General features: G+C 36.9%; 1 long non-coding RNA gene across 6 annotated transcripts in view; it reads right to left on the reverse strand.

The window, feature by feature from the left end:
* LOC108527979 (uncharacterized) overlaps positions 1–20,839 on the reverse strand; it is a 34,326-nt gene extending 13,487 nt beyond the window's left edge. For 2 of the 6 annotated variants that reach the window (XR_001884998.1, XR_001884995.1), the window contains exons 1-4: positions 16,393–16,503; positions 11,523–11,674; positions 10,557–10,732; positions 8,243–8,421 (exon numbers count right to left, since the gene is read on the reverse strand). This is a non-coding gene — a long non-coding RNA (uncharacterized LOC108527979). Of the gene's footprint in view, positions 1–3,036; positions 3,148–8,242; positions 8,426–10,556; positions 10,733–11,522; positions 11,675–16,392; positions 16,504–18,396; positions 18,528–20,701 lie in introns of those variants that run through there. The other 4 variants (XR_001884997.1, XR_001884999.1, XR_001884994.1 and 1 more) reach the window with 4 other exon arrangements.
* Between the last annotated feature and the right edge of the window lie 5,698 nt (positions 20,840–26,537).

Here is a 26,537-nt window from a genome sequence, read left to right on the forward strand (position 1 = left end):
AGTGGCTCACACCTGTAATCCCAGGACTTTGGGTGGCCAGGGTAGGCAGATCACCTGAGGTCAGGAGTTCCAGACCAGCCTGACCAACATGGTGAAACTCTGTCTCTACTAAAAATACAAGATTAGCGGGGTGAGGTAGCACATGCCTGTAATCTCAGCTATCCAGTAGGCTGAGGCAGGACAATCACTTGAACCTGGGAGGCAGAGGTTGAAGTGAGCTGAGATCATGCCTTGTACTGTAGCCTGGGCAACAAGAGCAAAACTCTGTCAAAAACAACAACAACAACAATGAAAAAGAGTACAGAGATGTGCGAAATAACACAGTAACACAAAGGGTCTAACTTTTGTATAACTGAGATCCCAGATAAAGATAAGAAAGAATGAGGCAGAAAAAATATTTGAAAAAATAATGGCTGTTTCTTTTTTATCAAAATGAAAGATACGAAACCACGCATCCAAGAATGTCACATAATATCAGCCGGAAACAAAGATACAGGTAGAAAATATTAAATACAGCCAGTGAGAAGACACATTACTTACAGTTGTCAGAGATCAATATTACAGCAGACTTTTTATTAGATACTATGTATACCAGAAGACAATGAGTGCCATTTTTTTAAATGCTGAAAGAAAAAAATCTCAAACTAGAATTCTGTATTCAGCAAAAAACATGTCTTAGAAATCAAAAGGACATTAAAGCTTTTCAAAAAATCAAAAACAGAAAGAGCTCATATTAGTCAATTTCCACTAGTGACATTGGTAAAGGAAGCTCTTCAGGCAGAAAGAATAAGATGTCATGTAGACACAAGTGTTGCAGCAAGAATGTTGTAAAATTGAAATGATTATCCAATTCATTTTCTGCTTTTAAATCAATCTAAAAGATAACTGTGTATGGAATAAATAATACCAACATATTGTTTGTTTCTACATGTAAAATAAAATGCATGAAAGCAATAGCAGAAAGCTTGGGCAGGGGAATTGGGATGATATTGTTGTAAGTTTCATACATTATATATGAAGCACTGTGATATTATTTGAAGAAGGATTGTGATTACTTACAGATTAGTAATATAAATGCTAGTATACTCAGTAAAATTTTAAAGAGCAGAGTAAGAAATAAAGCATAAATGAAGTTAAAATACAGTAATTTAAAAAATCATATAATATGAAAGAAGGTATAAAAGAGGAAAAAATGAACAAATAATAAAAGGAAAATAGAAAATACCTAGCAGCATGATAGATTTTAATCCAAAAATATGAATAATCACATTAAATGGAAATGGCTTGAACCTACCAGTTAAAATAATTCAGATTTTATTAAAAGCAAGACCCAGCTGTATATATTTTATAAGAACTCTACCATAAATAAATAAACATCAACTTAAATATAGATCAAAAGTAAATCAGTGGCGAAAGATATTCCATACAAATACCAAAGAATGCTGGATTGGCTAAATTAACATTAAAGAGTAGATTTCTAAAAAAAAAATATTATCAGGTATAAAAGATATTTAACAATAATAAAGATTCAAATATTAAATATATATATATTTCCATTGGCATACATATAGATAATAATGTTTGTGTAGGAAAAGGTACACTTTTTAAAAAATTATTCTTACATTATTGTAAAAGAAATCTCTTACAATGTATTAGAATTTCCTTCATTTGGTAGTTATTTGCTCCTTGTCATTTTCCTATTGAGAATGTATGCTTTCATTCTTTCCTATTATTTGTGTCAATATTTATGTATACTGCTGAGTTAAAAATAAAACGTTTGAACTGCTTGATTTGTTCTACTATTTTTTATTGTCTAATTAAATAATTTGTATTTCAAGTTTCTGTATCCAGTGAAAATATCATTTAAAAGATAAACATGAAATAAATATTTCCAGTTGGACTACACTGTATAAAATGAAGTTCTTTGGGATGAAGAATAATGACACAACGTAGATAATCATATTTTCAGTAAAATGAGCAAAATCAAAAGTAAATAAATCGATACACATATGTTTGTTTGTATGTATGTTTTAGTCATAATTTTATTTAAGGTATCTAATTGTCTAAAACAAAATTATAAATCTGAGATAGCTCATATAAAAGAAAAATATCACAACAATAGCACCAATTATAATGTGGGAATGAAATTAAACCGTTGTCAGTTCATTGCATTTGTAAAGTGGGAAATTGAAGCTTTAAGCGTGAGGTGAAAAATTAAAAGCAACTTTCAGATGTGAACTGAGAAGTGTGAAGTAGGACATGGAAAACGCCAATGTGTGATGGGCTACTGACTTTGTTAAATGGTAAGTTTTTCATATAATATGCCTAACTTTCATATTGTATGCCCAAATCAATCATTTAGAGAAGGGCTGAAATGAGAGGTGGCCAACAGTACTTTCAGTAAATAAAACGGAGTGCAAAAATAATATTTAATCAACCCAGAGGATGCAAAAAAGGAATAAGAGAGAAAAAAAGTCACAGAGAAAAATGAAAAACGAATGACACAGTTTACACTTAAACATAACCCTATCAATAATTATATTAAATGTCAATTAGTTAAATATACCAATTAAACACAGAGAGTGCTAGATGGGATAAAATCATTTACTATATTCTGGCTAAAAAAGACATATTTAAAATTTATAGACACATGTGTACTAAAATTAAAAGTATGAAAAATACACCATAGAAAGAGTAAGCATAAAATGGTATGGTACATTAATATCAGACAAAAGCAATTGGAAGAACTATTGTACATAAAATACAATGGGAGACATTTTTAAACAATAAAACTGAAAATTTAAGTGGAAGCACATTCACAGTTGGAAATGTAAAGCCCTTCTTTAAAGAATGGATAAAATAAACAAACAAAACCCAGCTTGGATACAAAAGGGTCAAGCATATGGATATCCAGATGCTCCTTGGCTTACGATGGTGTTACCTCACAATAAACCCATTGTAAGCTGAAAATATTGTAAATCAAAGATGCATTGTATACACCTTACCCATGGAACATCATAACTTAGCTTTGCCTACCTTAAACACGCTCAGAACACTTCCATCAGCCTACAGTTGGGAAAATTGTATAACACAAAGCCTTTTACAATGAAGCATTGAAGATCTCATGAAATTTATTGAATACTATAGCTAAAGGTGGAAAGAGAAGGATTATATGAGTACTCAAAGTACATTTTCTACTGAATACTGACCATTATAAATCAGAGAGTCAGGGACCACCTGTGATTTTTATTTACTCTAAACTGCTACAGAAATAACGTGGATGTGTCCATACCTTCTTAGGACTTTAGCATAACTGTTGGTATAAAACATGACAAGCACAACAAAAAATAAAATTTCTGACTAATTTCTCTAAAAAATTAACAAATATTAGAAACTTAAATTCCATAATACATATAAAGGATGCTACATGACAACCAAGAAGGGCTTATCATAAAACTCTGAAGTTGGATAACAATTGATTATCAATCAATGTTTCCTTTAACCACATTAAGAATCAAAGTCATAACAACCATATCATTAGATAATTTCAGAAAACATTAAAAATGTAATACCCATTCTTTATTAAAAATTACTATTAAACTAATAATGAGAGTCCTTTTCATTTAACTAATTAATTAATAATTTTGAGGCAGGGTTTCACTCCGTAGCCAGGGTTGGAGTACAGTGGCGTGATCATGGCTCACTTCAGCAATCCTCCTCCCTCAGCCTCACAATTAGCTGAGACTACAGGCATGTGTCACCACACCTGGCTAAGTTTTTAATATTTTTGTAGAGATGAGATCTTATGATATTGCCTAGGCTGGTCTCAAACTCCTGGGCTCAAGCAATCCTCTCACCTTGGCCTCCAAAGGGAGAGCACATTTTAATTGAAAAGAAAACTATTAATAAAGCCATGATTTTCAATGCTGGGATATTGAAAACATCCCTCCACCACCTCTTAGATCAAGAAAAATCAAGAGATGCTTGTTACTCTTATTCAACGAAGTTCTGAATTATCTAGCCTCTGTTACAAGGCTAAAAAAGAATTGCACATGAATTTTAAAGGTGAAATCAAGCCTGTCATTGTTTGCAGATGTGATGGTATATCTGGAACATCCAAAGAATCAACAAACTATTTAAAATTAATATTTAGAATTAACAAGGTTGCTGGACACATGGTCATTAAAAAAAGTAATTGTATTTTATCTTCTAGCAGCAAACAGTTGGAAAATATATATTTCTAAAAGCTGCCACTTGCTATTGCAATATCAATACAATATTGCAATACTAATAATATCAAACACTAGAAATAAATCTAATGAAAGATGAGCAATATTTCCCAATTGTATGTTCACAGACTGAAACATTCAATATTGTGAAGATATCAATATTCCCAAAATTTTTCTATAAATTCATTTCAATCTTAACCAAAATTCAAAATCCAAGAAAGTTTTTTTAGAAAGTGATACAATGATACTAAAATTACAGAAATGCAAAAGCACAAGATTAGTGAAGGTGGTCTGGAAGAATAAATCTGGTGAATTTATATTCACAAAATCAAGACCTAACAAAAAACTATATTAATTAATACAGTTCAGTGGAAAAATTGGTAGTTGGTGCTATGTAACTATATTCTTTCCTGGAAAATAAAGTGTACATGGAATCCTATTTCAGACAAAACACAAAATCAAATTTCAGATGGAATTCATATTTAAATTGATATTAAAATGAAAACTATTTTAGCAGGAAACAAGAGAACATCAGGTTGACCTTGGAGTTGGGCTGATTTCATAAAGAAATAAGAAAAAAGCAGTAACTACAAAAGAGGAAATATATATACTGAAATATATTACAAATTATTTAAAGTGATTAACATATTGCAAAAGCAAGCCCCATCGTGGGAGTAGATCTTCTAAATACACACAGTCAACAAGAGGCTGATCTCTGGAATACATAAAGAACTCTAATAAGCAAGTCAGTCTAAGATGGACAATCAAATGTTAAAAATGAGCAAAACTTGAAAAGACATTTCACAAAACAGAATACTCAAACTGCCAATAAACATATTAATTTACTCATCTGTGAGTCATCAGGGAAATGAAAATTATAACCATAATGGGATACAAGTCCACTCGTACCATATTAGGTAAAATGGAAAATACACTAAACCAATTACCAAGTGTGTCAAGAAGATGATGCAATTAGAACTGTCCTATAATGCTAATGGGAGGGTCAACTGGGAAAACTCCTCTAGAAAATTGTTGGGAAGTAGCTCTTCATATGGAACATGAGTAAATGCATGACCCAGCAATTCCATCAAGAGGTATATACTCAACAGAAATGCTCACCTGATGTACAAGAATACTCATAGCAAGATCGACTGTAACAGCTATGAAAGATATTTGATCATTGGCAGTAATGCCTTACAAGATCCATACTTACTCATTTGCAGTATTTAAAAAACATCTACCAAAAATAGAAATATGAAAAAAAGTACGAGATTATTTATATAAACAAAATCTGGAATATAAATAGTAAGTGGAAGATTATCATGATGGGAGATTTATTCTTAAGATATTATATAGTCATTAAAATCATACTCACAAATATTACTTAATATCAAAGATTAATGATTCTTAAAATGTGACCTGAGAACCCCTGAAGTAAGTGCAATCGACTTGTAGAGGTTTTGTGGGATCAAGATTAAAATGTTTTTTCTCACTCTTCTTTCTCTCGCAAGTGTACAAGGTTTGCTATGGTTCGAGAGTCTATATTTGCAACTAACTTTTTTTTTTTTTTTTTTTTAAGAGTTGGAGTCTCTCTCTGTCTTCCAGGCTAGGGTGAAGTGGCATGATTTTGGCTCACTGCAGTCTCAACCTCCTGGCCTTTACCAATCCTCCCACCTCAGCCTCCCAAAGTGCTGGGTTGTGAGCCACTCCTGCAGGAACTAACCTTTAAGAAACTGCTAACTATTGACTTTGGGTTATTTATACACATCACAGTTATCTAGAAAGGCAAATATAATACTCCTTCCTTTTCCAAAAACGTATCTGTGTGACGCCAGTTATTTTTAGTACATATATTAACAAAAGCAATATATTGCACTACATTGAATGCAGAAGCAGACATGGAAATTCAGCTGTCTTCTTTTAAGCCAGACACTAAAGGGATTTGTTAAAAACTTTAAAAGAATGACCCCCTTCTCAATAATATTTTGCTTTGACAAGCATAGGTATCAGAAGTTATATTATTTTGTTAACATGTAATAGATTTATTATTATTCAATGACTAAATACATATTTTAAGTTTTTCTCATTTTAAATCCTGATATGGCAAAGTCATTGATATATCTTACATAAACCAAAGTTCTTGGTGGACTCAATAAATTTTAATACTGTGGTTACAGAGATTAGAATGATTAAGGGCTACTGACACAGGTAGCAACATTACAAAAAAAAAATATGTAAAAACACAGAATATAAATTGAAGGCCTGGATTTTGCCAGTGTATGGCAGGTGACCTGGGGATAGGTTGCTCCTCCATGACTCTGTTTTCTTACCTTTGACATATGAAAAGAAACATATCTATCATGTGTGTTTTTTGTTTTAATAAAATAGATTTTGACTCTGGCGTATTAAAATGCTCATTTTGTATATCTACTAATAATTAGTATATATTAGGTTAGAAAATATCTAAAATTAATTTTGCTTTGTACATAAAAACAACTTTTGTTAAAATGAGAATAGTTAGACTGGATGTGGTGGCTCATGCCTATAATCCCAGTATTCTAGGAGGCAAAAGAGGGAAGATCACCTGAGGTCAGGAGCCTGAGACCAGCCTGGGTAACATAGCGAGACTCCATCTCTACAAAAAATTTTAAAATTAGCTGGGCATACCGGCACATGCCAGTAGTCCCAGCTACATGGGAGGCTGAGGTGGGAGGATCACTTGAGTCCAGGAGGTTGAGGCTGCAGTGAGCCATGATCATGCCACTGTCTGAGCACCAGAGTGAGAACCTGTCTCAAAAAAAAAAAAAAATTGAGGGGAGGGGTCGATCACATTTGCCACAACTGAGCAATTACATTCTTGATATCTAATCTTAAAATAACCACTAAGAATATGCTAATCCATTTCATTTTTAGTAAACTAAACAAATATGTTATTTCCATATATTTAATGAATATGGTAATTTATATCATTTTTAATTTTATTGATCATCTTGATTGGGACGTCCGGAAATCCTCACTTAGAAGGAAATCACATAGTCTCATCAGGGCTACTCTGCTGGTAAAATAAATAATCCTTATCATTTATCTTCACCCCAAACTCCAGGTCAAGTGACTGCATTGAACCTTGAACATCACATTGCTAACATAAGTGCTGCCAACCTACGGCAGTTATGGGAGAAATAAGGAGTCTCATACAGAATGTCGATAAAACAAGTAAAGTTAAATGCATTGAGCAATAAATGCAATAATGCTGAAATTGAATGTCATGTTTTTTGCTCTGATTTGAGGAGATATCTTCTGTATAATGATCTGAAGAATATGGAGAATCCTTCTCAGGCTCAAGGAGGCAATGTGAGCCTCTTGCTTGTTGCAGTTGTTCTTGTTTTAAGATTTCTTCCATACTAGAGAGCTGTACCTGTTGAATGCTGAATGTTCCTTTCTTCCAGATCTATGGTTCTTCTGCCGTATGTTCCCCAAATTGAAAAGAGATTTCATTTTTTTAAACAAAAATTCTTTTGACATCTTAGCTTTCATAACCTAATCTACTCAGCCAAACTTCTTTTTCAATTATCATATGGGTGCTAAGATGTCATGTAAAAATTTTCATTTAATTTTGAAACTGCCATTGAACATACTTTATAATTAAAGTAAAAGCATTATTAAGATTGAGCTGCAATTGTATTTGCTTTGATACACTCTGCGTAATATTTCTTGAAACACGCTGATTCAATTGCATATTCAAAGACAAAGTTTGTCAAGTTAGCACCATGGAAGAATGACAGGTCTAAAACAAAGTAATCTTGCTTTTAAGAAAAGGAGAGAAAGAGACACTATGAATGTGTTGTGGGAAAGGAATCCCACTAAGCAATCCAAATATATTCTTTGCAACTTTGTTTGTGGAGAAGAAAGTGGTTTTATCCAGATGTGTTTAATGTATTTGGTTAAAAAAGTGATGAGCTTTGAATTATAACTTTTTATCAATAATTTGGTGTCTTAGTATTGTATGTACTTACAGGTTATGAAAAGTTACTTTAATTTCACAGCAATTGTGAGGATCTCTGAACAGGAGCTATTTGTGCAGGAAGAGACAGGCAGAAAATTCAGTTAAATTGCTCTAATGGATTTACATAGTAAGGAACCAGGTATGTTTTTGTCTGAGGATTGTTTCTTTCTCTTGTATCAAAACTTCTTCCTGTCTCCATAGGGAGAAAAAAAAAAAAAGGAAAATAAGATATTATCCACAAATTTTCCTGGAGATTCAGTAACATACATTTCCTAGAATGTAGTGGACACATTATTCATATCTACTGAAATATGCACCCTATTGGTATTGGCATAAAGAGGTGTAGAACTGGTTTTATGGTTTCCCAATAAGATATTCTGTTAGATTATGAATTGTACTGGAAAATCCTGCTATTTATGTAAGTCGGGCAAAATTAGATATGTAATAGCTTTATGCTTTTAGCAATGATTTAATTTACAAACCCTCAAATAATACAAACATTTTAAACAAACAGACAGATGTGAATGTAGACATACAGATTTTTAACTGAAACAGTGTTGTGCACACTTGTACATGGGTCCGCATACGCAGTATGTGCAGTTCTTATTCTACTTTTATACTGTCATTGCAATAATGGTTCCTAACTTCTATTACTTTTATTAACTCATACCATACTCTGCCTCATAAGGTTTTATCAGAGCTTCGCAGAAACACACATGAAACAACAAAATGTAAAATTTAAATCAGATGGATGAGGAGGGCAAGAAAGCAAAGCTAAGAAACTGGGGGGGTAAGAAAAGTAAGAAAAAGATAATGAGAAAAAAACTAAGATAAAGTCACACAACATTTATGATGTAAAATTCCAGTGACATCTCTCTCTCCCCACTTACCTCACAAGGCTCTTTAGGGGAGGGCCACATGTTTGGTTTCTGACTTTTAGAGACTACTACCAAGTCAAATGAAGGTCACATGCCTAATCAGTGGGGTCCCTTGGCTAAAACCTAACTGGTAGCCAGAAGAAACTTAGTCACTCCTAGATGTCGGCCAAGTCCAGTGTAGCATGTGCTTTGGACATTGTTGCTCTGCCCATGAGGATGTCCATGCTCTTCCAGCGGAGTTTCTACCACTCCCTTTTCCCTGGCAGGCGTGGCGCATCAATCCTGTACTAAAGGTATCTTCCCTGCCCACCATCGCACCTTCAAAAGTCATTTCAGGCATCTACTCCAATACACAAATCTCCTCTTTAAGTTTATGTCAGCTTGTGTGTCCATCAGAGGAGAACAAGAGAAAAATGAATAAACAATAGAAACAGTATCAGCAACAACGATGAAACAAGCATCTGGACAGCGCTTTCTGTTTCTGAGCTCGCAGTCATTAATTTTTCTGTCACTCTTTTTATATCAAGCAGCTGAGAGAGTGTTAGAATTTAGAGCTTATTTTCCATCTGTTACCGTGGCTCAGCCCATTATGTGCAAGAGCTTAACTGGAGCTGCTCGAGATGCCCGGGTCTTACGGTTGTCTAACGGTGGGAGAGGAGAGGAGGGGGTTCCCAAGAAGAATGAGGTGCCCACTGGTTTACTCTCCTCCAGTCACCCAGTACCACGACTAAGTGAAATACTCTATTTTACCGATAAGGGATATTTCTTTCTTTCCACATGAACAATGTTACTCAACAACCATCACCAAAAACAAAACAAAACCAACCAACCAAACAAACAAACAAAAATACCCACACCATTTTAATTTTACTAACCTGGAATTACCTGAAATTACCATGGTAACAAGTACTGAAGTAACATAAATTGCTTATATAACCATAGAAACGGTACTACAAAATGGGAATTATCTGTAATTTATCTCAGTTTCTTACCATGACAATAATATAATGTGCATTTTTCACAAAACACATATTTTAGCTACAGTAGCAATCAAGAAGTTATTCAAAACTCATTTAAGGCTTTCCAAGAGGTATCAGTTGTTATTTAGTTGCTATGGTTATTTCTTATTAATAATTTTCTAGGTAAATGGCACATAAAATGAATGAAAATATAAGACTTAATGCAAACTACAAGCAACAAATTAAAATGAGAACAAATGTTTTGTGAAGGAAAACCAGATACTTCCGGAAGATACTGATACAAAGAATGCTCTGATCAGCCAAAGATGGAACAATTGTCTGTGTCAACTCTGTTTAGTTTCAGGTTTCTTTTTCTTTGAACAATATTTGATATTTCTATTTTTCTATATGTATTTATAGATATACAATGGTGTTATGTCTGTTTTATATACCCCACCAAGTCAAAACTGGCCCATCAGATCCCTACCTACATATACCGGCAGGGTGCAGGAGGCAGGAGCCAGGCCTTGGTTTCTTCGTACTCAGTTCCCACCACACGCACGTCAGGGGATCCATGCTAGCTGCTCAATTTCTCTAACTCCATTGAATCAGAGAGTCCCACGTTGGGCCCGTGAAATAACTGAAACCACCTGAGGCCTCAGGCTGAAAGACATACTCAGAGGGGCGGGGATATAAGTTCCCCGGTCACTTCACAGACTTCACCAATAATCTCCTATTTACTTTGACCGTGTAGCCTCTCTGGTGATCTAGAATAGAGTTCTAGCACACATTAAGCCCCAAAACCTTGCATTTGATTTCATTAATAATGAAATTCGTTCACCTAGTGCTCATGGATAGTATTTTAAATAGTTTTATTAAGATATAATTCACATACCATAAAATTAACTCATCAAAAGTGTAGAATTTCGTGTTTTTAGTATACCACTGAGTTGTGCCACTCAAGATCACATTTTAATTCTATACATTTTTACAGCCCCAAAGAAACCCCTTATCCATCAGTACTCAGTTCCTATTCTCACTCTCCCACCCACAGCTACTAATCTACTTTCTGAATTTGTATGTACCTATTCATCCTTATTCTACTGCTGAAGCAAATGTGGTAAAATATCTGCATTTGGGAAATTCATATAAATGACAGATGGAAGTTCTTAAAAAAATTATTGCAACTTTACTACAAGTTTTACATTGTTTCAACAATGTAATAGGTACAAAAGCCTATTTTGCACCCTCTCATGGTCTTTTCTTATTTTATGTGTTTTAATTTCCAGTCATCTCTTATTCAATAGAGGTTATTTTGAAATATGTATATTATATATTTACATAATTATGTTCTTATACACAGGACATGCAGTCCTTAATAGGTGCTGTAGATCGAATATGGTCACAATTTTCTGCATAACCCCCTTTAAGAGATACAGTCTACATCACTGACCATTAGATCTGTTCCCTGTGATTTGCTTTCACCAACAGAACCTGGCAGAAGTGACACTGGGAAAGTGTCAGAGCCTGGGTCTCAGGAGCTTGCAGCTTCTGCCTTCAGTTTCTTAGATTGTCCTGCTGCCAAATACAGAAGCCTGGGCCAGCCTAGTGAATAAATGGAGAAGGGTACAGGGAGAGAAATGGGTGAGAGAGTGGTGGGAGAGAAAAGGGGTAAGAGAGTGGTGGGAGAAAAGAGAAGAAGGTTCCAGCACCCCACCAGCTCCCACCACGAGTATGTGAGGACAGATCAGAATTCCACCCAGGTCTGAATTGCTGACTGATGCCGTCATATATGTGAGCCAAGCAAGAGCAGCAGAAACATTATGGTTGTTTTGAGCCACTAAAATTTAGGGTGCTTTTTGTTCTGTTTTGTTTTTACAAAGCAGTAGGTTTGGAAACTCAGTCATTCTTTATTTTTATTATTAGTTGTCTGCTTATGTATGGATACATTGATCCCTCAGCTAATCTCTTGTCTATTCTGTCTTTTGTGGACATTTTTGCCCTTCCCAATCCTGGTGCACTACTGACAATATTGTATTTGGTCTTCTTTTTCAAGCCCTCTTCTGAATATCTCTCAAATGAAGAAAGCATGTCTTAGACTGCTTTTGAGACAAACAAAAAACGTCAGGGAAAAGCAATTTTATCTTCAATGAATGCTGAAATACCAAACTGCAGGACAGTAGGCCAGCAGAGCCAATGGGACCATGACTCCAGCTAAGTGGTTTCCCACTGTTCAGTTGCTGCTCAGGGAAAAATGTTTCTGGCAACACATTACGTATTTATTACATATTTAGCTTTGAAATCTAAAATATGTAAATACATATTTACATATAATAGCTACATATTACATATGTAAATTCTTACATATTTAGCTTTGAAATCCACTGACCCTTAGCATCAAAACAGGTCCTGGCCCATTGTAAGTAGTCCACAAATATTTGTTAATGAAATCAATAAATGACCTCACAGTACTAACTACCTCTTTGAATGGCAAGATATTAATCCACAGGGTTGAGCCCTTGAAATCTGAAATAGTCTTTGTCTCACTAAAGCGCCTGGATTTTGAGAGCTGGCCCATTTTGGCTGTTTTTCTGATTTGATTTACTACACACACACACACACAAGAATGTCAAATGGTCAAAATTAAGAAGACTTTTGGGATTCAGGAATTCCCCGCTATCTTTACTACTTCCTGGGTTCGTTTCTTTACCAAAACATGATGTGTTTAATTTGGTCTTTTAACAGCATGTCCAATTATGCCACATTATGGCAAACCTGTAAATGCAGAGAGCAACGTAACAGTTTTAAACTTTTGTTTCTACATGGTTGAAAATTTTATCTATAGCAAAAATAATAACAAATGCAACAAAAGGATGGAGTTAGTGTTGCACATGGTTTATGGAATATCTGCAGAGACAGTAGATAGAGAGCAATTATAAAAATAATTGGAGTAGAGGCACTGGTTCTCCACTCAACCATTCTTTACTATTATTATGGTATCTGTATGCATAGTGCTTCTGCCTGCTAACAGACCACAACCAATCCATTCTGTATAATAAAACAGAATTGTCTGGAGCTTTATTTTATGAACCGATAATTTGAGTCTTACATTTCCCTTTTTCTGCTTATCAGGCTAAGTATTACAGATATTTTTCCATTGATTAAGGAGGGGAAAAAAAAAAACAGAAAATAAATCCTTCTAACTGGCTCTTTCTAGTGGTCCCCCTGCTGCTGTTTCACAGGGGTGGGTTGGGCTTGGCAGCTGCCACACTGAAACCTCTGACCACCTGTGAGGATCAGGAAGCCTTTTGAGTCACTGCAATTTTTCAGGAATAATTCTACACGAAGATGGAGACCAAGAGAGGTTTTATGCTGCATATATTTAATAGTTATTCTTTCCTTTCTGTTATAAACAACAGTAAGAAACAGCTTCTACTAGAAGTAAAGAAGAAGAATTTTTTTTAAGTAGTCATTAGATCAGTGCTCACAATATACACCCTAAATACTGAGGACTTTTCTTTTCCATAATTATAAGGCTAAAACCAAAATACAATCAATAGAGGTATTAAGTACATTATTTTTTAAAATCTAATTTCCATGCTTAGAATGGTGCCAAGGAAATAAAGGGCCCTTAACAAATATTTATCTATTAAATACATGCAGATAGTTCAGTAACTTTTTTAAAGAGTAAGCATTTAAGAGAAAATGCTGAGTAACTATGATGGTCCCACAAATGACTGGCTAATCAATCACAGCTGTATTGAGTCATTAACTCATACGTTTTAGATAATTTCCAAAGGCACCAAAACCCAATGTCTTAGGCCCAAGAATTTTGTTTGTTTCTTTGAAATCAAGCCTTTTTGTTTGCCAGTCTTTACATCATGAGTTTGCGTTTCTTGTGAGTTTTTATTTGCTACAATATTTTTGTGAGTGTTTAGTTTGTATCATGACTACATTTACTGCACACAGCTGAAATACAACACTCAACGGAAGGCTTGACAGCAGAATGGAGGGGTGCATGCTGGCTGTTGTCTTAAGTCTGTTGGCTGCCATAACAAACTACCACAGACTGGATGGCTTACACAGAAACATTCCTCACAGTTCTAGAGGTTGGGAAGCCCACAATCCAAGTTCCAGCTGATCCATGTCCGGTCAGGGTTCTCTTTTGGGCTTGTAGATGGCCACCTGCTTGCTGCGTCCTCACACGGTATTTCTCTGGAGCACTCGCAGTAACATAGAGCGAACTCTCTGATGTCTCATCTTATAAGGAAACTAATTCTACCTGATAACGACCCCACTCTTATCAGGACTCATTTAATCTTAATTACTTCCTTAGATGCCCCAGCTCTAAAGACAGCCACACTGGAGGATAGGGCTTCAGCATATGAATTTGGGAGGATACAAATATTCAGTCCATAACATTCCGCCTCTGACCTCCTGAAATTCATGTTCTTCTTGTGTGCAAATATCATCCTGACAGCCCTGAATATTTTAACTTATTCCAGCATCAACCCTGCAGTCTAAATTCCAAAGTCTCATCTAAACTCATCTAAATCAGACATGGGTGAGACTCAAGGTATGATTCATGATGAGGTAGAATGCCTCTTGAATTAGTCCTTTTTCACACTGCTGATAAAGACATACCCAAGAGTGGGTGATTTGTAAAGAAAAAGAGGTTTGATGGACTCAAGTTCCATGTGGCTGGGGAGGCCTCACAATCACGGTGAAAGGCGAAAAGCATGTCTTACATGATGGCAGACAATGGAGAAAATGAGAACCAAGCAAAAGGGCTTTCCTCTTATAAAACTATCAGATCTCATGAGACTTACTCACTACCATGGAAACAATATGGAGAAAACTGCCCCCATGTTTCAGTGATCTCCCACGGGGTCCCACCCACAACATGTGGGAATTATCAGAGCTATAATTCAAGATGAGATTTGGGTGGGGACACAGCCAAACCATATCACCTCTCTACCTGTGAACATGTGAAAACAGACAAGTATGTGCTTCCAGAATATAAGACAGGCACAGCATGGACATTCCTATTCCAAAGGAAGAAACAGCAAAGAAGAAAGAGGTGATGGATTCTATGCAAACCAAAAACCTAGCAGGCAAATTCCAATAGATCTGAAGACAAGAATACACTTTGGATCAATGCTGCTTCTTCCAGGCCCACTGAGATGGTAGCATCACTCCCATAGTTCTGCAGGGAAGACCTGCTCCTTCAGTTGTGGTGGCCCTGCCTTTGAGACTTTGCCAGGTGGTTCTGCCTATAAGGACTTGCGTGACAACAGCCAAGCCCATTGAAACAGAGGTGGTAGCTCCGTCTTTGAAACTGAGGAGGAAGCCCTAATGACCTCTGAATCCCCTTCAGGGACATTCTTTTCTTTTTCTTAAAGGCTGAAGCATGTTCACAGTTCAATAGCTTTATGGTCCCCTTCTGTAGATTCCAGAAGTCCAATAGCCTTCTTCCATTGTGTCACACTTTCTTAGGTTCCTTTACTTCAAACTGGCAGTGTCTCTGCAGGTATAATCCCATTTCTATTTCTGGCTTCTGCAGAAGTGGTTGATTACATTTGTGGTTTACAGAAACATGAATCTTATCAAGTAGTTGTTCATCTACACCCATAGTGTTCTCTTTGGAACATGTTTTCTCCTTTTTTGCAATATGGATAGTCTAGGAATTTTCTAAATCACCAAGTTCTGGTTCCTTTTTGCTGAATACTTTCTTCAATTTATCTCTCTCCTCTCATATCTTACTCCTAATGTAAGGACAACTTAATATGCTTCAATATTTTTCTTAGAAATCTCCTCAGCTAAATATCCAATTTCATCACTCTCAAAGTCCACCTTCCACAAAATGTCAGTGCACAGTTTAGCCAAGGTGCTTGCCACTTTATAAAAAGGATCACCCTTACTTCAGTTTCCAATAACCTGTTCCTCATTTCCACCTGAGACAACACTAGAATGACCATTCCTATCCATATTTCCACCAACAATCTGTTTATGATGATATATGCATTCTCAAGAAGAGGAAGACTTTCTCTTCAGGTCTTCTGTTTTCTTGCTGTCCTCCCCAGAGTCACCTTTAATGTACACATTTCCACCAATAGTCCCTTCATGGTAATCTAGGCTTTTTCTGGTATGTACCCCAAAACTCGTCTAGCCTTTACACACTACCCAGTTCTAACGCTGCCTCCTCATTTTCAGGTATTTGTTACAAAAGCACCGAGCTTTTTGTATTCAAATCTATCTGTTCAGGCTGCCACCACAAAATACCACAGACTGGGTTGCTTAAACAATAGAAATATATTTCTCACAGTTCTGAAGAGTGAGTAGTCCAAGATCAATCTTCTGGCCAACGTGATTTCTGGTGAGGGCTCGCTTCCTGGCTGGCAGACAGCTGCCTTCTCACTGTGTCCTCCCATGACTTTTCTTTGGTATGTGTATAAATATAAAGAGAGAAGCAGGGTCAGGAGAGAGAGAGAGAGAGAGAGACACCTGCACAAGCACAAGCTCTCTGACAAGGATACAAATTCTATCAGATCAGAATTCCACCCTTATGATCTCATTTAACCTTAGTTACCTCCTTAAAGGACCCATCTCAAAATACAGCCAAAATGGGCTTACGGCTCTAACATATAAAATTTTGTGGGACACAAAATTTCAAGCTTTAACAATGGGAAAATTGAAGATAGGACATTAGAACTTACCCAGTCTGAGCAATGGAGAGAAAATAGACTGAAAATAAGCAAGAGAGCGTCAGAGACTGTTAGGACTTTAACAAAATATACATTTATGTCATCAAAATCCCAGCAGAGAAGAGAAAGTAGTTGGAGCTAAAATAGTGCATTAAAAACTAATGACTGGAAGCTTCTCAAATGTAGTCAAATACATAAAACCACAGATTCAAGGGGCTGAGTGAAACAGAAATAAGGTAAAACCAAAGAGATTCATATTAAGACTCATCATAGCCAAACATCTGGAAACAAAAGAAAAAGAAAAAAATATTAAAATTAGTGAGAGAGCAATGACACCTTAATCATAGGGAAAGGACTAAAAACATGACAGTGTATTTCTTACCAGGAGCAATAAACACCAAAAGAAAGTGGCACATTTTTTCACAGGCTGAAAGAAAACAACTGTCAACTCAACAATTTCATATCCAGTGAAAGTATCCTTCAGGGACGAAGAGGGAATCAAGACATTATCAGTTCAAAAAAAAAAAGAGAGACTATTTATTTTCAGAATACTTAACATGAAAGAATAGCTCCAGGAAAAAGAAAAAAATTATACTGTATTAAAATATAGAGATATATATTACACAATGATAAAAGTGTCAATCCACCAAGAAAGATATAAAAATCCTAAACATGTATTCTCCAGAAAACAGAGCTGCAAAATATTTAAGGTGAAAACTGATTGAACTGAAAGAAAAAAAATAGACAACTTCACAATCAAATACCCACTTATGATAAAAACTCTCAAGAAATAGTCAAGAATGGACTTTCTCCACTTGACAAAAAATATTTACAAAAAACCTATGCATATTATGATACTTAATTAGGAAACACTGAATGATTTTCTCCTAAGAGCTGTATCAAGGCCCAGATATCTGCTCTCACTACTCTCACTCAACACATACAGTAAGGTCCAGCCAGTGCAATTAAACAAGAAAAATAAATAAAGTGTATACAAATCTAAAGGAAAGAAATAAAACTACCCCCATTTGTAGACTGCATGATTACAGATGTAGAGTAATCCCCAAATGCCCATTAAAAAAGTACTAGAACTAATTTAGAGCTGACCAATGCCATAGAATATAAGATAAACATACAAAATTTAACCATATTTTAATATACTAGCAACAAGCACATGCACACTGAAGTTAAAAACACAATACCATTTATGATGTTTACAAAAACTTGAAATGACCCAGATATCCCTCAATGGGTGAACAGTTAAACTTTGATATATCCATACTATGGAATACTACTCAGCAATAAAAAGGATAAACTATTAATAGATACACCATGGATGAATCTCTTAAGAACTATGTTGAATGAGAAAACAAATCCCAAGTGTTTATATGTTGTATAATTCCATTTATATAACATTCTTCAAATGACAGAATTATATAAGCAGAAAAGATTAGTGACTGCCAACGTTAAGGAGGGGATATGAGGGGCAGAAGAAGAAAAAAAGCAATATGAGAAATCTTTGTGATGATAAAAATTGTATCTGTCAGGGTTCTCTAGAGGGATAGAACTCATAGGATATATGTATATATATGAAAGAGAGTCTATCAAGGAGAATTGACTCACATGATCATAAGGTGAAGCCCTATGATAGACCATCTCTGCAAACTGAGGAGGTAGGAAGCCGGCAGTGGCTCAGTCCGAGTCCCAAAACCTCAAAAGTAGGGAAGCCGACAGTGCAGCCTTGAGTCTGTGGCTGAAGGCCGGAGAGTCCTTGTTAAACCACTGGTGTAAGTCCGGGAGTCCAAACACTGAAGAACTTGGAGTCTGATGTTGGAGGGCAGGAAGTATCCAGCATGGGGGAAAGATGAAGGTCAGAAGACTCAGAAGGTCAGCTAATTCCACTTTCTTCTGCCTGCTTTTTCTAGCTGCGTTGGCAACCAATTGGATTGTGCCCACCCAGATGGAGGGTGGGTCTGCCTCTCCCAGTCTACTGACCCAAATGTTAATCTCCTCTGGCAACACCCTCACAGACACATCCAGAAACAATACTTCGCATCCTTCAATCCAATCAAGTTGACACTTAATATTAACTATCACAGAAATGTGCCATGTTGTGACTCTACTAATGTCGATATCCTGGTTGTGGTATCGTCCAATTATAACAAGATGTTACCATTGGAAGAAACTAGATAAATGGTTGTATGAGATCTCTCTGTATTACTTGGTACAACAAAATATAAGTCTATAATTATATCTAAATAAAAATCTAATTAAGAATAGACATATATCATCCTTGCACTTCTGAATGAGATGGAGTACAGGAATATATCCTCCCACTACAAACAACCTCCAGCACACAAGATATGTGAGACCACGGTTAGCAAGGCAATAGGTATCAGACAAGTGGACAGTGATCCATAAAAGGAGAAAAACAAAGTGAATCCTATGACTGTCCCATTTCACTGCCTTGAGAGGGTTTGTAAGCCATATGGATAGGAACAGTAGACAGGAAGGGCTCCTGAAGACTCCCTGAGTTGAGAAGACTGAGATGAGAGTCTTGGAAGGAGAAGGTACTTGAGTTCACAGGTTGAGGTAACACAGAAGAGGAAGCTGCACAGCATCCTTCCCAGGGTCCCCAGGGAGTATTCAGTGGAGTCCCTTATCACCACACATATGCAAGGAAACTCCCCAGGGCCAGAGAAAGAGCCACCCTGAAGGATCAGTAGTAACAGTGCTGAGAATAGTCTCTTTCCATAGGTAGACGGGAAAAACTCCATATTCACAAGCAGCCTGTAGACTGTGCCGAAGTATCTGGCTGCAGGGTTCGGAATAATTTACATTAAACTGAGCAATGCCCTGAAAAAAAAAAGTAAATAAAAATTTAAAAATTTCAAGCTGTTTCCAAGTAACTGAAGTGCATTCCAGAATAAAGTTCAAGGATATTTCTAGGAGTTAAAAAAAATCAAGCACACAAGTTAAAATTTACAAACCTGGGCATCCAGTAAAAAATTACCAGGCATGTAAAGAAACAGGAAAATGACTCATAATGAGGACTAAATTATTCCATCCATCCTTCCATCCATCCATCCATCCATCCATCCTTCCTTCAAAATTGACCCAGCCCTGACACAAATGTGAGAATTGGCAGAAAATTGCATTAAAACAGTTATTATAACTGTATTTCCATATTTCAAAAAGTCAAGTGAAGACAGGGAAGACATAAAAAAGACCCCAATCAAACTTCTAGGGATGAAAATTACAGTATAGGACCTGTAAAATTTCTTGGACAGAATAAAAGTGAATTAGACCTTGCAGAAAGAGAAATTAGTGAGTGTGAAGACTTAGAAATAGAAATGATCCAGAATGAAACACAGTATGAAAATGCATTTTTTAAAATCAGCAACGCAGGAGTGAGCTGTGGGACAACATTAAACAACCCTAAAATGAGTAACTAGAGTCCCTGAAGAGTAAGGAGGGACTAGAAAAACCATTTGAAGAAATAATGGCTAGAATGTTTCCAAACGTAATGAAAATTATACTCATACTTCCAAGAGTCTAAAATCTCGCTAAGCATTAGAAACATAAAGGAAACACCACCAAGGAATATCAAAATCAAATCTCTCAAGAGCAGTGACAAAGAGAAAATCATGAAAGCAGAAAGATCAATTTGACATCATATCATCCATTGATGTAGCTGTCCACTATCTGACCCTGGCTCTAGCAAGTAAGTGTGTAAGTCACCTATTTCTGCACATCAAACTACTACCAAAGTCTTTAACCTCAGATAGCAAACATATATCCCCTCAATGTTATTATGGGGCATGGGGCAGGGATCTGGGAGCAGCTTAGCCAGGTGCCCCTAGCTGGGGGTCTCCATCAGACTGTAATAAAGTTATTGGCCAAGGGCAGGCAGCTACATCGGGCTCACCCAGCATGTCTTGCCCCAAGTCCACTCATTGGCTGTTGGTTCTTGATGGTCCTTGGGCATATCGGTTTCTCCCACTGTGGGCCTCTCTCAGGCAGCTCACAATATAGCAGGTCTTCTTGCAGAGCAAATGGGACAGAGCGAAGAGAGGGCACCCAAGAAAGAAGCCACAGTCTCCTGGTAACCTAATGTGGAAAATGACATTCCAGAATTCTTGTCAAATTCTGTTAGAAAACAGTCATTAGGTCCATTCCATGTGCATAAAAGGAGGAGACTACACAAGGGCGTGAATGCCAGCTGGCAGGTATTACTGGGACCATGGTAGTGGTATGTATCATAGCAAGGTCCCTGGGCTCCAGCACTCTTGTTTACCACTGTATTCCCAGCTCCTCCATGGTGGCCGGCATCGAGTAGACATTTAAGTATTGGCATGTGTGAAAATACAAATGAATTGTCTGCTAGCCTGGAAATGCATAGTACAATGATCTGAACCAAAACAACAACTTTGATGTTATGATCCAGTGCCATCTGCATTACTAATCAATAACCTGGGACAATTGGTGGTACACATTTTTACAGTACCCTTTATTTTCAGAAAGCAAGGGTTTAACTCCCCCTGAGGTATTGAGCAGATGTGCCAAATTCTAATTTCACTTTTTAAACTAAATAGATTTTTTTCATTAAATCATTAGATCGTGGCTTGTGTTTTTATGAAGCAAGAAACAACAAGGAAATTCTTTTCATAGCCATAGAATGGGAGATCTAACTTTGGTAATTCCTTCAGCATTTCATAAACTTCTTGTATTTATGTAGTAATGAAAAAATACAAATCCACACATATTTCACTGCAGGAGAAACAAATGAAGCCCAGTCTGGGGAGACTTGTCTTTAATCATGAAATGTGCAACATTTGGCTGCAGTGAATTCGCCATTTGTCTCACTAATGTAAACCCTCAAGGATGCTGAGGGCCCCCGCAGACAAATCCTCAGGGCTGTGTCTGTGCCCTCCAGGGACTTGGGCGTGAGTTAACCGTAGAGATGAGAAGATCCCAGGATTCTGATTCTAGATCATGTCTCTGTCAGGGAAGTCCTAACTTACACAATTCTCTTTACCCTAAAATACCCCCATAAAGACATACATCAGAAACACTGCACATTTTCAGCCATAGGACACCAAATAAGAGACAGTGATGTTCCGTTGTCTTGTGATTTATCTTCAGATCTGTTGGAGGCATTGTGGACTCAGTCACCTTTGCTGGATCCAGAGGTTCCTGTGTTCTTAGTATGTTTTCTGTACCTGTCTACAGGTTTCCTTGAATTAGGTGTTACTGCCTAAAACAACAGGAGAAAAAAAGTCAGTATCAGAATATTCAGATGTGCAAACAAACACTCACGGGAGATCATTTTTATCATAAATACGGCCATTTTTAATTACAATTATGGCCATTTTTGTTAACTTGGTCCACATGTTATTATTGCACACTATTTATCAGAGCAGGTCAGTCCTACGTGAAGGCCATTAGTATTTGATAGTCTAGTTGAAAAGGCAGCAGAGGCACTAATCTTCTCAGCTGTGCATGACTCATGCTAGTTTACTATTCTAGTCTTGTAGGCCTTTTAAAAACTCACATCCCCACCAGATAGCATAGTATTTTCAGATCAATTTAACCAGATTTATTCTCTGACCTCATCACTCAGCTGGTGCAGGGAGATGGTTACCAGCAGTATTAAATCCCACTTTATCTGTAATCTTATATCTTATAAGGAATTTTATATTTTTCCTGTTTTCCTTACTTTTCAAAATGATGCCATTATTTAAAATATAATTATATGTAAAATATAGTTATTTTACTAGGCTGGGCGCAGTGGCTCACACCTGTAATCCCAGCACTTTGGGAGGCCCAGTGTGAGGATCTCTTGAGGCCAGAAGTTTGAGAATAGCCTGGATAACACAGTGAGACCCTATCTCTACAAAAACAAGAAAAAAGAAAAAAGAAAAGAAAATTATCTGGGTGTGTTGGCATACCTGAAATCTCAGCTATTCTGGAGGCTGAAGATCACTTGAGCCTAGGAGATTGAGGCTTCAGTGAGCCGTGATGATACCACTGCACTCAGCCTGGATGAGAGAGCAAGACCTTGTCTCAAAAAAAAAAAAAAAATTGTAAGAGTAGAGCTATTTAAGAAAGTCATTTAAGGATGCTAAATACAATGACATATAAATGAGAAGCTGAGTTTACCTTCTTAGTTGATGTTGACATCCTAGAAATAAAAGGTTATCTTTAGAGCCCATCATAAAAAATACTAAAATTCTAATACATTTTATAGTTGTGTTAAAAAATAAAAACAAGACAATAAAAACAGAAGTATAGGAGAATATACAGGTGGATTGTCCTTATCTAAAACGCTTGGTATATTAGTCAGCATTCTCTAGAGAGACAGGACTAACAGCATAGATGTATATATGAAGGGGAGTTTATTAGGAGAATTGACTCACATGATCACAAGGTGAAGTCCCACAATGGGCTGTCTACAAGTTGAGGAGAGAGGAAGTCAGTCTGAGTCCCCAAACCTCAAAAGTAGGGAAGGTGACAGTGCAGTCTTCAGTCTGTGGTTGAAGACTTGAAAGCCCCTGGCAAATAACTGGTGTAAGTCCAAGAGTCCAAAAGCTGAAGAACTTGGACTCTGATATTCCAGGGCAGGAAGCATTGAACATGGGAGAAAGGTGAAAGCCAGAAGACTCAGCAAATCAAGTCCTTCCAACTTCTGCCTGCTTTATTCTAGCCATGTCAGCAGCTGATTAGATGGTGCCCACCCAAATTGAGGGTGAGTATCTCTCTCCCAGTCCACTGATTCAAAAGTTAATCTCCTTTGGCAACACCCTCACAGACACACCCAGGAACTATACTTTGCATCCTTCAATCCAATCAAGTTGGCACTCAATATTAACTGTAACAGTTGGGATCAGAACAGTTTCAGATTTTGGATATTTTTTAAATTTTGAGATATTTGCATATAAATAAAGTATCTTAAGGAGGGGGCCCAAGTCGAAATACGAAATTCATTTATGTTTTATATACATCTTATACATGTAGCCTGAAAGTAATTTTATATAATATTTTAAATAATTCTGTGCATGAAATAAAGTATTGACTGTGATTTGACTGCATCAGATCACATGAGGGTGAAATGTGACATTTTCCACACGTAATGTCATGTTGAAGCTCAAAAAGTTTTAAATTTTGGAGCATTTTGGATTTTGGACTTTCAGATTAAGAATGCTCAACCTACATATCTGATCTTGAAATCAAAGTCTTTTTTCAAACCCAAATCATTACAAAATACAAAGAAAAAAATAAATATAAATTTGAATTTAAACATGTTAAAATAATCACAAAGCTAACTTTAACAATTGTAAATGAAGGAAATAATGCAACAAATATATAAGAAGAAGAAATAAACTATTGTAGAACGAGCCCATGTAAGTAGATAAGAAAAAAATGCTAAAATTCAATAGGAATTTAATTAAAACCTGACTATTAGAAAAGAAGAATTACAGATGATTTAAAAAACTATTAAAATTGTTCCACTTAATAACCAAACAAAGCAAAATTAAAAGAAAATATGATTTTCAATTTAAGAGATTAGTAATTTTTTCTTCAATGATAATACGCAATTCAGGAAAGAATGGAATAAAATGAGTTCTCTGACACACTTATTGAAAAATCTGCCATTTTGAGAGATGGCAATGTAACCCTTTCTTTCTCTCTCTTAAAATGTTTGTTACTTCTTGGAAAGTATTTGTATTAGTCTATTTTCACACTGCTAGAAAGAACTGCCCGAGACTGGATAAGTTATAAAGGAAAGAAGTTTAACCTTAAAATTGACCCTTGTGTTGTTCAGGACTGAAACTGGCTTTGTAAGACTAATGAAAGGCCACAGATTAGGATTATGGGAGAGGCTTGAACTCTGCTAAAACATAGGTGTAGTTAAAGAATAATCAGCTGTGGTTCCAGAGTTCACAAGATTTTTAACTTTCCTTCATTATTCCTATAGATAACATCACTATTGTCAAAATTTAAAATTGGTCTTTGAGATGGTTTTCAGATTTTTGCATTCTGGTGACCAACTGACTCCACCAAGGTCCATGAATCATGACTCAACTGGTCCCATAGCCCCCAGCCAGAGGCTGACTGAGCAACCAGGAACATTTTCCACACATCTATGATTTCATCCATAACCAACCAGCAGCATCAATTCTCTAGCTCCCTTCCCACCACCCTTTGCTGACTCCTTTTTCGGACTCAGCCCACCTGCACCCAGGTGAAATAAACAGCCATGTTGCTCACACAAAGCCTGTTTGGTTGTCTCTTCACACGGACACGTGAGACATTTGGTGCCGAAGACCCGGGTCAGCGGGACTCCTTTGGAATAGCAGTCCCCTGTCCTCACCCTCACTCCATGAGGAGATCCACTTAGGACCTCGTGTCCTCAGACCAACCAGCCCAAGGAATATCTCACCGATTTGAAATCAAGTAAGTGGCTTCTCTTTACTCTCTTCTCCAACCTCTCTCACTATCGCTCAACCTCTTTCTCTTTTCAATCTTCATGCCACCCTTCAATCTCTCATTTCTCTTAATTTCAATTCCTTTCATTTTCTGGTAGAAACAAAGGAGACACACTTTATCCGTGGACCCAAAACTCCAGCACTGGTCACGGACTCGGGAAGGCAGCCTTCCCTTGGTGTTTAATCATCACGGGGACACCTCTCTGATTATTCACCCATGTTCCATTGGCATCTGATCTCCGCAGGGACACCTGCCTTGGTCATTCCCTTGGTGGTAAGTCAATTGCGGGGACACCTGCTTTGGCTGCTCCCCACCCCCATTCTCCGTGTCTCTACCCTTCTCTTTAAACGTGCCTCCTTCACTATGGACAATCTTCCACCCTCCATTCCTCCTTCTTCTCTCTTAGCCTGTGTTCTCCAGAACTTAAAACCTCTTCAACTCTTGCCTGACCTAAAATCTAAGTGTCTTATTTTCTTCTGCAACACTGCTTGGCCCCAGTACAAGCTGGACAGTGGTTCCAAGTGGCCAGAGAATGGCACTTTCGATTTGTTTATCCTAAAAGATCTAGAAAATTTTTGTCAAAAAATGAGCAAATGGTCTGAGATGCCTGACGTCCAGGCATTCCTTTACACATTGGTCCCTCCCTAGTCTCTGCTCCCAATGAGACTCATCCCAAATCTTTCTTCTTTCCCTCCCACCTGTCCCTTCAGTCCCAACCCCAAGTGTCTCTGAGTCTTTTGAATCTTCCTTTTCTATAGATCCGTCTGACCTCTCCCTTTCTCCCCAGGCGGCTCCTCACCAGGCCGAGCCAAGTCCCAATTTTTCCTCAGCCTCTGCTCCTCCACCCTGTAATCCTTCTATCACCTCCCCTCCTCACACCTGCTATGGCTTACAGTTTCGTTCCGCGACTAGCCCTCCCCTACCTGCGCAACAACTTCCTCTTAAAGAGGTGGCTGGAGCTAAAGGCATATTCAAGGCTAATGCTCCTTTTTTCTTTATTCTACCTCTCCCAAATCAGCTAGCAGTTAGGCTCTTTTTCATCAAATATGAAAACCCAGCCCAGTTCGTGGCCCGTTTGGCAACAACCCTTAGACGCTTTACTGCCCTGGACCCAGAGGGGACAGAAGGCCGTTTTGCTCTCTATGCATTTCATTACCCAGTCCCTTCCCAGCATTAGAAAAAGCTCCAAAATTAGATTCTGGCCCTCAAACCCCACAACAGGACTCAATTTCGCCTTCAAGATGTACAATAATAAAGTAGAGGCAATGTATTTC

Source organism: Rhinopithecus bieti, unplaced genomic scaffold, assembly GCF_001698545.2.
Source record: "Rhinopithecus bieti isolate Rb0 unplaced genomic scaffold, ASM169854v2 scaffold_3948, whole genome shotgun sequence".
Classification (NCBI taxonomy): domain Eukaryota; kingdom Metazoa; phylum Chordata; class Mammalia; order Primates; family Cercopithecidae; genus Rhinopithecus; species Rhinopithecus bieti.